Here is an 11,580-nt window from a genome sequence, read left to right as displayed (position 1 = left end):
TTGTATCACTGAGCTCTAGCAAGCTAGGAAATATTTTCTTTGGGAAAGTTCCGGACTTTAAAGTCTAACAGAGATTTTCTAATAGCCAAAGAATAGATACATGCATAGAGTAATTAAAACGACATTAGATTCCCATGCAGAATATATAGTACTTTTAGAGCAGCAAGTATTACACAGGACTAAAAACCTGTGAGAGAAATCTCAACTGCTGCCATATAGTCAGCCAGCTACTATGATCTGCAAATGTGTCAGCAGGAAATAATGGGAGAAATTAAATGGGTCAGTATAAAACCAATAAAAAAGTAGGAGAAACACAAAATCTATGACATAAAATCAATGTGTCGTTCATTTCTTATTGTCAAGCTCCTTTTGCAAGATGGAAATAGCTGGTTTGCAGTGGAACAGCACGAGAAAAGCTTTCTTACATCTTTCTAAGCAGATGAACACAATCACAAAGCCTACTTAACAATTGACAATTCTATTTTATTAGTAGTAGTAGTACAAGCATCAGCAGCAGTAATGGTTGTTGTGTTACAGTGGCCTTGAGAGTCACGAACTGTATCCCCTGGCCTGGTGCATGTTGCACTCTACAAGCACACAGTCACAGGTGGAAGAGCTTAAAACCTTGATCTCACTTATTTGTAAAATTCTGATCTGATTTACAATTTGCTCTGTTCCAGCAAAGAGTTGTTTGTGTGCTTTTCTTTACCACTGTGAGGAATGTGACTACTCACAATGTGGAAAGCAAAGCACATGCAGGGTGAGGATCAGACAAAAGCAAGCAAGAGAGAGGAGATGGAGAATATTAGCTCCCCTGAAGACTTTATCTGCCTTTGCCTCTATGGAATGTGAAGCTTTATTTACTGCTGAGCCTTTCCACACTCAGAAAACACTGGTGAAGACCCAGAGCATGCTTAGATTGTCTTAAAACTTCAGTTATTTAAAAATGGCAGCACGGTTTGGCTTCTTCTTTGACATCTGGTTTCTGAGCCTTGCAATGCATTTGGATCACATTTTCAGGCTTTTCCCTGCGACTGGAAGAATTAGAAATTTATTGTATTAAAAAAAAAAAAAAAGAAAAGAAAAGTGGGAAAGTCATGTGATTGTGTGCTTCCAGGAGCTGAGACTTGAAGAAAAAGCCCACCCCAGACTCACAATAAAATCGTGAGAATTGAAAACACCAGACTTAAGAAGCTCATCCAAGCTTTCTGCTGTGCATATGCAAAACGAGGGTGTTGTCAGGACTAGTTAGCTAATGTCATAAAGCACTCAGAAGAACAACGTTAGTTATTATTTAGGAGGAAACCAGAGTGTAAAGTGTTTTACATATAAATCTGCCCTTTAGAAGAGCAACATTAAAAGCACAAGATTGAGCTCTGGATTACTGAGGGGTAATAAAGAGGTTTTAAACACAGCCATAACTCATTCTGCATGAAAATGACTCAGCAGTGTCTTGACCAAGCTGGAAACAGGACCTCTGGAAGTGATTAGGGGTGGACTGTCTCCCAACATGCCTTTCCCCATGGTGGATGTGCAGAGCAGCCCAGTGAGAGGAGCCAACCCCCGAGCTGAGCAGGGAGAGGGTGGCTCTGCACCTCCACAGCCTCTGTCTCAGGAGCAGAGTGAAGAATGGTGGCAGTGGCTCTGCTGGCATGACAGGCAATGTCTTGCAAAGAAGCAGATTGTGCTGCAAAATACATGGTGTGGCCGTCCTTGTGTTTGCACTGCAGTGTTTTTGGTGGTTTCAGATGATCTGGAGCTTGGCTGTGTGGACTGAGCACCCCCACTGGCAGTTGCAGCCCATTTGGTGCCCTCCTGAAGTGCCTCTGCCCGTTTGCTTTTAGGCAGAGCAATCCAGTTTGCACCACTGAGACCAGGCTGCCGTGCAAGCAGAATTGGGTGAGTGGGGACAACAGGGAGGTTTCCTTCAAAAGCCACTCCTCAGCTGAACCAATCCACTGCCACCCATAGCTCAGCATGGCTGGTGTAAGGGACGTCATCTCTGAGGGCAGAACTGAGCCTTCTGCAAAAAGTATTTTGGGCCAAGCATTTTTCTCCTTTGTCCACTTGTCAGTTCATAAAAATATTGCCACGGGGGCGAGGACTTGGTGACAGCAAATGCGAGCCTGCTGACAAAAGGTTTGCTTTTCCTTTGCACCTTTTGCAGGCTCCTCAGAAGTCCCTCCTTCCCCAGACACCCCCAGCTAAGAATCATTAGCTTCAGTCCTTGGGACCAGGTCTGTGAGCAGCAGAGCTCTGTTCACTTTGATGGCAGTAGAATAATGCACACATGTTGAAATGTTCATTTCCTGGCTTTAGGAGCTGCCCTAGAGCTGGACATGCTACACAACTGCTTGGAACCCTCTGGTCTGCTCCCCTCTCAGATGCAGGGAGAAGGGAGTGCTGTTACTTTGTTAGGAGAGAGCTCAAAACAAACAAGCCGCCACCAACTGCAGTTCATGTATATGGTTATGATTTTAAATTGCAAACAGGAGGCTACTTGGCTTTGCATAGTAAGCATTGTCTGGCAGTGGATGGGCTCCTCTGATCTCCCTGAGCCTTGGATTGCTGCTGTGAGATTGTGTCACAACTAGTCATTAATTATTTCATCAAAAGCTTATTTTTCTCATTTCCTCATCATTATTTCCACCAGTTATTGGCAAGGCTTGTTTCTCCCCTAAGTGGGGTCTGGGCTTTGCAGAGAAAAACATAGACCTTAGGAAAAAAAAGGAATGTTAACATATGGGAGTTCACGTGTGTATGTGTGCATACACTGAGCAAGAAATTACTGTGTATGTGTGTAAACATTGCTCTGACCCTCTTCTCATTTACTCTGGAAGCAAATTCCCCTTCTTTCAACCTACAGATTCCTCCTGTCTTCCTACCTGAGAGCGACAAAATATTGTGAAAAAAAATATTGTGCCAAAAAAAAAAAGGTATTGTCATTCTCACCATGGGAACGAACAAACACAGAAAAGCAGAAAGGAAAAAGGTGAGTGCAGATATCAGGAGATTCTAACTGGACCTTCGTGTCCTTGGGAGATACTTATTTTTTTAAAGGGCCATAGTATTCTTGGAAAAATGGAGACCCCTCCTGGTATTGCCAGCCCTGATAGGCAAGACAGGATAGCACAACTCATGGATTATCAGATTACAAGCACAAGAGATTGGGACTACCAAGCCAAAAAAGTGGGGGAGGAGCAAGGCAGCCAAAACGTCCAGAAAAGAGGCTCAGTAAGCTCTCCTGTGCCCAGCTGCTGAGATGACAGCAAAGAGAGAAACAAGGACATCCACCAACACCTTCCCCCCCTCGGAGAACAAAAGCAGCCTCACAAACACATTGCAGGCAACAGCCTGAAGCAGAGGCTGCCAGGCTCAAGTGGGACAGAGGTGAGAGGAATGCCCTGGAGAGGCTCTCCAGGCACTCCCAGGAACCCAACAGCCTGGATGCTAAACAAGACATGTTCTGTTAGACAGAAAGCTGCTGCTGCCACCCTTCCATAGCCTGAAGCTGGAGCAGCTGGGCTGCAGGGGACAGGAATCAGCAGCAATTTGCTGTACCTACGTACGAGTCATCTTGGTGAAGAGCCTGGCTGTTTTTGGGAAACACAGAGCCTTTTGGGAAACACAGAGCCTTCTCCTCCCAATCTGTTCAGCATGTTGTGTGCAGAGCAATGAGGACTGTCAGCAAGATCCCTCTGTGTCTGACTCAGCCATGGCGCCGTGATAAGCACGGTTTGTCCTGCAGCTTGTGCTTAAGAACGCAAGACTTACCACAAGGGCTCCAGCTCTTTCACAACACCAGAAGAGCAGCCACACTGAGCCAGGCCAAAGGTCCATCTATCTCCTGTCTCCAACAGTGGGCAAAAGCAAAATGCCTGGGGAAAAGTATGGACACAGGGTAAGCACATACAATATTTCCCCTGAGTGCTCTCCCAGCCACCAGCCATCTCCAGATTAGAAAATTTTGGAGCCAAGTATGTTTTTGTGTACTTGGAGCCCTGTAAACTGCCCTGGGTTGCATCCTTCAACAGTCCTTTGTGCTTTCCCTAATTCTTAGGCTCTCTCAAGACTTACTCTTTCTGATCTCTCGTTTATGTGCCCTCCAGATGCTCTTCACTGTCTTCATGCTGGATGTATGCCCCTCTATATAATTCATCCGGGTTTTCCACCCTTAGTCATACATGCTCCTCCTTTCTTCTCCTGTCCTTCAAACTTCACCACAACTCATGAAGAAGATGCCTAAAGCACCTCCTGGGACTGTTCCTCACTTGAAAGTTGACTCTTCCATGCTACAAACTCTCAAAAGTTTTTGATTGCAGGGTACACACATCGTCCTGTGTTTCCTCATCCACCCTGTTTCTTTCTGACCCTTCATTTTTGCAGTTCTCTGTCCAGGGTTGGTGGCCCTCTTTGAAGTTTGTCTGTGTTCCCCACCACCCCAAATCTCTGTGGATTATGAGAATTTAAAAAAAAATATTTGGTTTATTTGCAGCAGAACTGTTGTTTAGAAGTGATGGACCAATTTTCTGGTGCTGTCACCTTGTTGTAACCAAGGTTGGGCCATGGAGTGTGTGACACTCCTGGATTAGGAGGATGAAACACTCATCAGATTTCTGCAAAGTGGGAAAAAGACAAAAGCCTTAGGTCTTTCCAGAAATCCCCGTGCAATCTTTTCTTGGCTCCTGAGAAAGACCCATTAAACTGTCTGCAAGCCTTATCAACAGAGACCCCATTCTGAGGGGACACTACATGTAGTGGCTTGGCCTTAGTAATTCAGAACTGACAGTGAGGAGACAAGTCCCTGAAATCTGTGGCTCCTTCCCAGAAGCAGCAAAGTCATTTTGAGTGCTACTAACAGTCAGGGGAGGAGTCAGGGTAAGAGATCACAGTTGTCCCTTTTGGGAAGGTGGTGTCCATACTTCATCCTGGACTTCCCAGTGATGAATCACCTCTCCAAGAAAGCCATTCCCATGAGTTCAGTGGGTTCAAAGAACTGCTCTTGCAGTTCTTTGCTCATGGTGATGAGTCAAGCTGCTGCTCTCTATGCTGTCTGTTGGATTGTCATCAACACTGACATGAAGAGCCCACTGTTGCTCTGCATGGGGAAAAATTTACAGGAGCTTCCTCACTAGGGCTACAAGCTTTGAAATGACACTTTCTTCCATCTGGGGAAGATGAACTAATCTGGTGAAACAAAGGAAGGCTGTTATTCCTCTCACCCCTCCTTCCTTGGTGAAGGGAAGGAGGTCATGTAAGGTCATATGATTTCTCTTACTCTTTCCTCATCAGAGCGAAGGATTGAGCATTGTGGGCTCTGGGCAATGTTTTCCCCATCCACATGTTTCACAGACACTCCTTATAAAGAGTTAATTTCTCATCTGGTCTCTAATTTTGAAGGTTAAAGTCCATTGCTCACAGAAATGGTACACTATGGGCAGGATTCTTGTAAACATCTCCACGTTCCCCTGTGCTGACAGGAAGGTGCAGAGACCGTGTCTACATATCTGCAGGGAGCATGTTTGGAAGCCCACCAGCCTCAGGCTTCTCCCAGCCAGGAAGAGTGCATCATTTCAGGCAGTGTTCTTGTGAGCTCCTGAGTGGTGCCCTGCCAAAGGAAAAGCAAATAGCGAGGCAAGCTTCGTCTTGCTGCACTCACAAAGGAAGGAGAGGATGTAGGAAAGTGTGTAGCTTAACCCTTGGATGCTCATCACAAAGACTTGGCACAGGAGCCATGGAAACACTTCTGGAGTGTCAAACCTCTGCCAAGTATTGCTCACCTCTGCAAATGGCTCGGGGAGAGTCTGTACATACTCTACCCCTACAACACACCACGACTCCAAAAGCTATCTGAGCAGATGATCAGCTGCAAACTGGTCCAAAACTGGAATTAGCTCCTGCCCTAGAAGGAGCACACAAAGCACAGAGGAAAGCTATTATCAACATAAACAGAGTCTTATTTGGCTTTGCCTTTGTTGCCCGTTTGTGTCTGGTGTGAAGTCATTGTCCTGTAACGAGCAGCAGGCACATGCATTCATGACACTATCAAAGCAGAAGGAGATGTTGTCATTCTCCACTGGAATTAGAAATCTTGCCAGGAGGAGGAAAGAATATTTTTAAATATGGTGTTGCTACATTCCCATGACTCCACAGAGCAGGAAAATATTTTAAGAATTCTTACTTAACATCTTTATCAGTGTATAGGCAAAATAAGATGCTTTTATAGCTAAGATTTATCTGTGCAAAAATATGGGGATAATAAAGGATAAAAACCCCCAGCTACTGTAAATATGTAAATCAGCCTTTGGTTGGAAATGTTTCACTCAGTCCAGGGGAAGAATGTTATGTATTACCTCCACCCACATTTTTATTCTACCTATTCTTTTAAATCACTTGTGCATTTAAAATTGTATTAAATATTTTTAATAGTTGCTATATAGAGACTGAATTCTTAGGAGCAGGATTTTTTCCCCTAACATCTAACACACCCAAGTTGTGCCCTGGATAGCAGCCAAGACATCTGCTCCCAAATAAATATTAATGCTACACCTCAGCGTGCACCCTCTGATAGTTGTCGGGACTGCCATTCACAACGCACATCTCACCAAGAGATTTTCCTGCACAGCACTCCAAAGCTCTAACAAGCTTTGAGCAGACGACAAAACAGTCTGGCAAGCTGGCAGTGACAGCAAAAATGGACATTTTTGCAGCAAACCCAGAGATTTATACGATGTCTTCCAGAGCAGCAATACATTATGGAAACACCACACATCTGCATAATTGCACTCTACATGATGCCATCTAATCCACACAGCCCACTGCGCTGGAATATGTGCACTGATCCCCTAAGGTACACTGGGCTCCATTTAAAACATATTAGCACTAATCATAGCATCTTCTCACATTTCCTATGCAAGAATAAACAGCAGAAGGAATTAATTGCTCTCCCCTCCCCCCTAGCACTCTACAGCACATCGTGCCCCACTCACAGCAGACCTGAGACTCAGCACGACACAGGTTATCTCCTTATGGAGGTAACATCACTATACACAGCCAATGGATTTAATTTTCCACAATCTGGCTGGTTTAATGGTAATTAGTCTCTTTAAGAGCTTTATACTGAAACATGGACACCCCTAGACCAGCCTAGCTCAGGCAAGCTGTTGTTATAGGGCCAATGCCAACAGCCTGTCTCAGAAGCCCCTTTGGTCACAGACCCTCTTTTCTGGTTGCTCACCCTCCTTCTGTTCCATCAAATGTACGTAGGACACTTCTGGGCTCCAGCTCACAGCTCTCAGCTGCCACCAAAGGCCAAATGTAACAGCAGTGGCAGAGCCTCTGCCACGTTTCGGTTCCAAATCTCAACCAGAGCAGGTGTACAAGCTGCAGGAGCCCACGGGTGCCTCACACCCACAGCACACACTGACCCATGAGGCTGAGCTGGAGCTGCAGCTCTGCAGCTTCTCTCAGTGTTGGCACCAACTCACCAAACTGAGCTCCGAGTTTTTCATACTAAAGAGCAACTGGGTCTCTCCTTCCCTCTTGCCTGCGTGTCTTGTGGACTCCAGCAGCATCTGCACATGGGATGGTGGGGAATGTAAGGGAGATATAAATTAGCAAAAAGTTAGAGCTGAGTTGGGAAAGGCACACAGAAAACAGAAAGCTAAAGGGACCTCATGGTGCCAGTGCTGTTTCTGAGATAACTCATTTGAAAGCAAAAGGGGAATAATATATTTGAACTGAGGCAGAATTACACAATGGGGAGGGGCTGGGACACTACCCAGTTGACAGAGTCAGCAATAGAAGAGAGCCTTAGTCATGCATCAAGAGAGGAACTGGATATATTTTTGGAAGCAGAGCAAACTGAGGCATAGATTCACTGGCCAAGGTTAAACGAGTTGGAAAAGAAAGTGATTTATATGTCCTGGGCTGATAAGGGCAGGTCTTGCTGGGCTTTCAGGGCAGACTTTCCCCATTTCTTTGTGTTCCTACGTTGCTTGGATGCTCCGTTCATACTGATGAGATTAGATGTAATGACTTTGGAACTGTGAAGGCATGATTGCCTTGAAACTCTAAGTCAGTGGGATGAATCCAGATCGCCTTCCCCTGAAGTCAGCAGGGAAAGGCTGAGCTGAAACCAGTTTGGCAAAATCAGTACTCAGCTTTTAGCATAACATGACATAACACAACATAACATAACACAACATAACATAACATAACACAACACAACATAACATAACATAACGTGTAGCAAAAATAACAAACACGACATTGTTTAGCTTAAGCGAAGGTAGCAGGTGTGAGCTCTTGAAGCTTTGAGCTTATGTCAGAGAAGGGATATTCTTTCTTTCTCTGCCGTGAAATATTTTTGTGATGCAATATTCAGTGGCAATCAAAGCACATTTGGGCTGAAATGCAAGCTGAGGTTTTATGGCTCCCATTGGTTCAGCATCTCTGAAAAGTCAGTGCTGTGCATATGCACAATCTCAATGGGGAAATAAGGATGAAGCATCCTGGAGGGGAGACCAGTTCTTCCCTGGCTCACATTTAAACCTGTCCATTCGAGCACGTGTATCACGTCCAGCACCACCTACTAAGTGGAAATTGAAATCCTTGAACCAAGGGGAGGGAGGAGGCGTATGGGGGTGTCTTCCCTCTAGATTTGGTAAATGAGAACTAAAAGTTACGTCAGGTTTTCTCAGAAGTTAATCTGTGGCTCCCAGGCCAACATGGGTTGTTGCCAATGACAATCTGATTTCTGCATCAACAGGTCACAGAGATCAGGTGGGGGCAAAGGGAGTGCATATATCAGCCCAATGACACAAGGTTGGGCTCTCTGTCCACTGTCTCCTTCCCCTTTGGCTGGTGTCTCCCTGTCCTGAGGCTGGGGGTGTGGGATAGAAGTAACCCTTTGAAAAACATAACCCAGCTGTACTCAGAGGCAGCTGCTGGCCACCCCTGGCAGGCAGCTGTGGTGCTTCCTGGACAGTCAGGGGATTCTGTAAAGCCAGGAGGTGAAGTGCTGTGTAACATGCACTGTGTTTACTGAAAGCTAGGCAGGTGAGGCAGTGGCTGTGATACCCGTGCTCACCATGTCACACTGATCTCCTTGCTGCCTCTGCAGGGCCCAGTAGCTTGGGCATTGCTCTCTTGCCTCCTCTTGCATCCTGGTTATTGTCCTGATGCACAGACAATACACCACAGGTCTGTGTCTCAGGTCTGCCTGTCAGACTCTACAAGAGGTCTAAGCACAGAAGCCACAGTGGTAAATGCCACTCAGCAGCCTGATGGGGAGGTGGGTGCCACTGCTCTGGAGGGGCCAACCTTGCTTCAGGTGAGTGGTGTGGCCTCACCACACACACTGACCTGGCTGACAGTCTTCCCTGCTGGGTAGGCTGCTCTGCAAAACCAGGTGAAATGGATGCAGGAGCTATTTTCTGAGAAGACAGCATCAGACAAGAGGCACCACTGATGCAAAGTGTGATGTAGGGTGTGAAATCTGCATCCCAGTGCTTGGAGTCAAAAAAGAGGAGAGAGGTGAGAGTTGTACAGGATGAATCTCATAGCCTGGGAGCCTGGCTATGCTGTGAACACACTGGGGCAGGAGGTCCAGCTACAGCTGCCAATTAGTTCTGGGCAATCTGAGGACATTTTGGCCACCAGATTTAGACAGCTTATCCCAGCCTCTCCCCAAAAGCCTGAGAGAGTTTGGCCCGATTTGTCCTGATGGGATTTTGGATCAAGCCCAGAAGGTATGAGGGTTCCAACAGAAGATAGCTGGGACCAAAGCTACTCAAAGGACTCTAAAGACAAGCTGATAAAAAAACTTTTATGACACAGTGCCCATTTTATAAATGAAGCAAGAGATAAGAGGAGATAACAGATTAGAGAAGATAAACCCTCTACCGGTCCTCTACCAGTCTATGATACGGATCATACCAACCTCCAGCTGGCTTTGCCCAAGGCCCTCAGATCCTGTGGGGCTGAGGCCTAAGGTAAAACATCAAAACATCAAGAACTAAATATAGATCTCCTGGTTGTGGCCATGATTCCCGAGTAATAAACACAACTTCGCTCACAATGAAACACTGAGTGGATAAAAACAGCCTTAAATAAAACTGTAACAATAAAACATTTAAGTTTTATACTGAAACGTAGACATCTGGGATTGTGACTGGGCTGAGGAAGGCAAAAACTTGCAGCATCTTGAAGGTACATCTATAGGTCATGGTTGAAGAAATCTCAGAAGCAAAACTTGCTACCACCACCCCAGGTTTAGGCTCTGATGCTAATGGTGTGGAATTATAACTGCATCAGCCATGACTGTATCATAAAAATAAGTTCAAAAAGCAGTTTGAAATGAATAGTGCATACTAACAGCAAACTAGTGAATTCCTCTCATCCTCATGGTCTTGACTTGTGGACGCCCAGCACTGCAAGTTGTACATTGGTTGCACTCTCAGCTAGGGATGTCTGTAGCACCTGACTGAAGAAATTCTGCATTTCCTGACTTGTTCTTATTTTTCAAACATCTTGGAAGAAACAGCTATACATAATAAGGTACATTTCCTTCTCAATCTTTGAACAAAACCAACCAGAAACAGAGAAAAAGTGGCTTATAGCCAAGACTTTCTTCAAAACATCTGCTCTTCAGGCTCTGTGCCCTGTGAAACCAGATTTTAATGAAGAGGGAAAGGAAGAGGAAGCAAAATAACCTGTGGCTTTGCATCTGAAAAACTGGATGGTTACATTAGGCTTGCTTTACCCTGGCTTTGAGCACAGGTGTTAACTAAAGAAAATGTGTTGCTTTCCTGAACTGCGGTCTGCAGTAATAGGGCAAGGAGTGCATGGTCTGATAGGAAAGAGTCTGTTTCAATCAAACCAAGCAAGTTAGTGGAGTACAAAATTCTCTTTCAGTTGCTACATTTTGAATTTATACACTATGTAGCATAAACGTGTTACTGGCTATCACTGCTTCCACAAGTACAGCCGAGCCAAGTTGGATGCACTGTGAGTTTGAAAATGTCAAGAATTAGCACATTTATGACATTAACTGCCAAACATTTCAGAAATTACTCTTTCGCTAAATCTTAGCACTAAATCCTCTTATATAACCTAAAGAACAGATCTCTTTTTGTTTTTAAAATGTACTCAGTGTTGTCTGCTTGGCTACCAGCTGCTGCTATCAGCCCGCTGTGGTCGGTAACTGTAAATGTGGGGGGCCATTTTGAAACCAAAAGAGATCAAGGACAAGAAGAGGAAGTCCAACAACTTGAAGATGCTATCATCAATCCACAGCTGGCCAGGAACAGGAAGCAAGCGGGGTTGGCATACATAACATACAGCCTCTACAGCAGATGGACAAACAAAAATTAAAGGCTGTAGAAATCGTAGAGATTATTTCTCTGTGGGCATTGTTATTGCTTCAGGCTGGTCATCTGTGAATGAAGAACAGGCATTAAGAGCATGGGCTGTCTCAGTGTGCAGGCGAGGGACAGTTTGTCTTACAGCACAAATGGTTTTATAGCTGGCTTAGAAAGGGAGCAGGGCAAAGCACAGAGTGAAAAATAACAATCTGCA

General features: G+C 45.1%; 1 long non-coding RNA gene across 1 annotated transcript; it reads right to left on the bottom strand.

Moving 5' to 3' along the window:
* Positions 1 to 649: 649 nt before the first annotated feature.
* Positions 650 to 7,322, bottom strand: LOC108642551. Its single transcript, XR_001922644.1, has 3 exons — positions 7,238 to 7,322; positions 3,775 to 3,878; positions 650 to 1,034 (listed from the first exon to the last, which is right to left on the bottom strand). It is a non-coding gene; the product is annotated as an uncharacterized LOC108642551 (long non-coding RNA).
* Positions 7,323 to 11,580: the final 4,258 nt, after the last annotated feature.

This window comes from Manacus vitellinus, unplaced genomic scaffold (genome assembly GCF_001715985.3).
Source record: "Manacus vitellinus isolate BGI_N305 unplaced genomic scaffold, ASM171598v3 scaffold_10_pilon, whole genome shotgun sequence".
Classification (NCBI taxonomy): domain Eukaryota; kingdom Metazoa; phylum Chordata; class Aves; order Passeriformes; family Pipridae; genus Manacus; species Manacus vitellinus.
The sequence above is the reverse complement of the archived record's forward strand: the minus strand, read 5'-3'. Positions and strand labels throughout refer to the sequence as shown.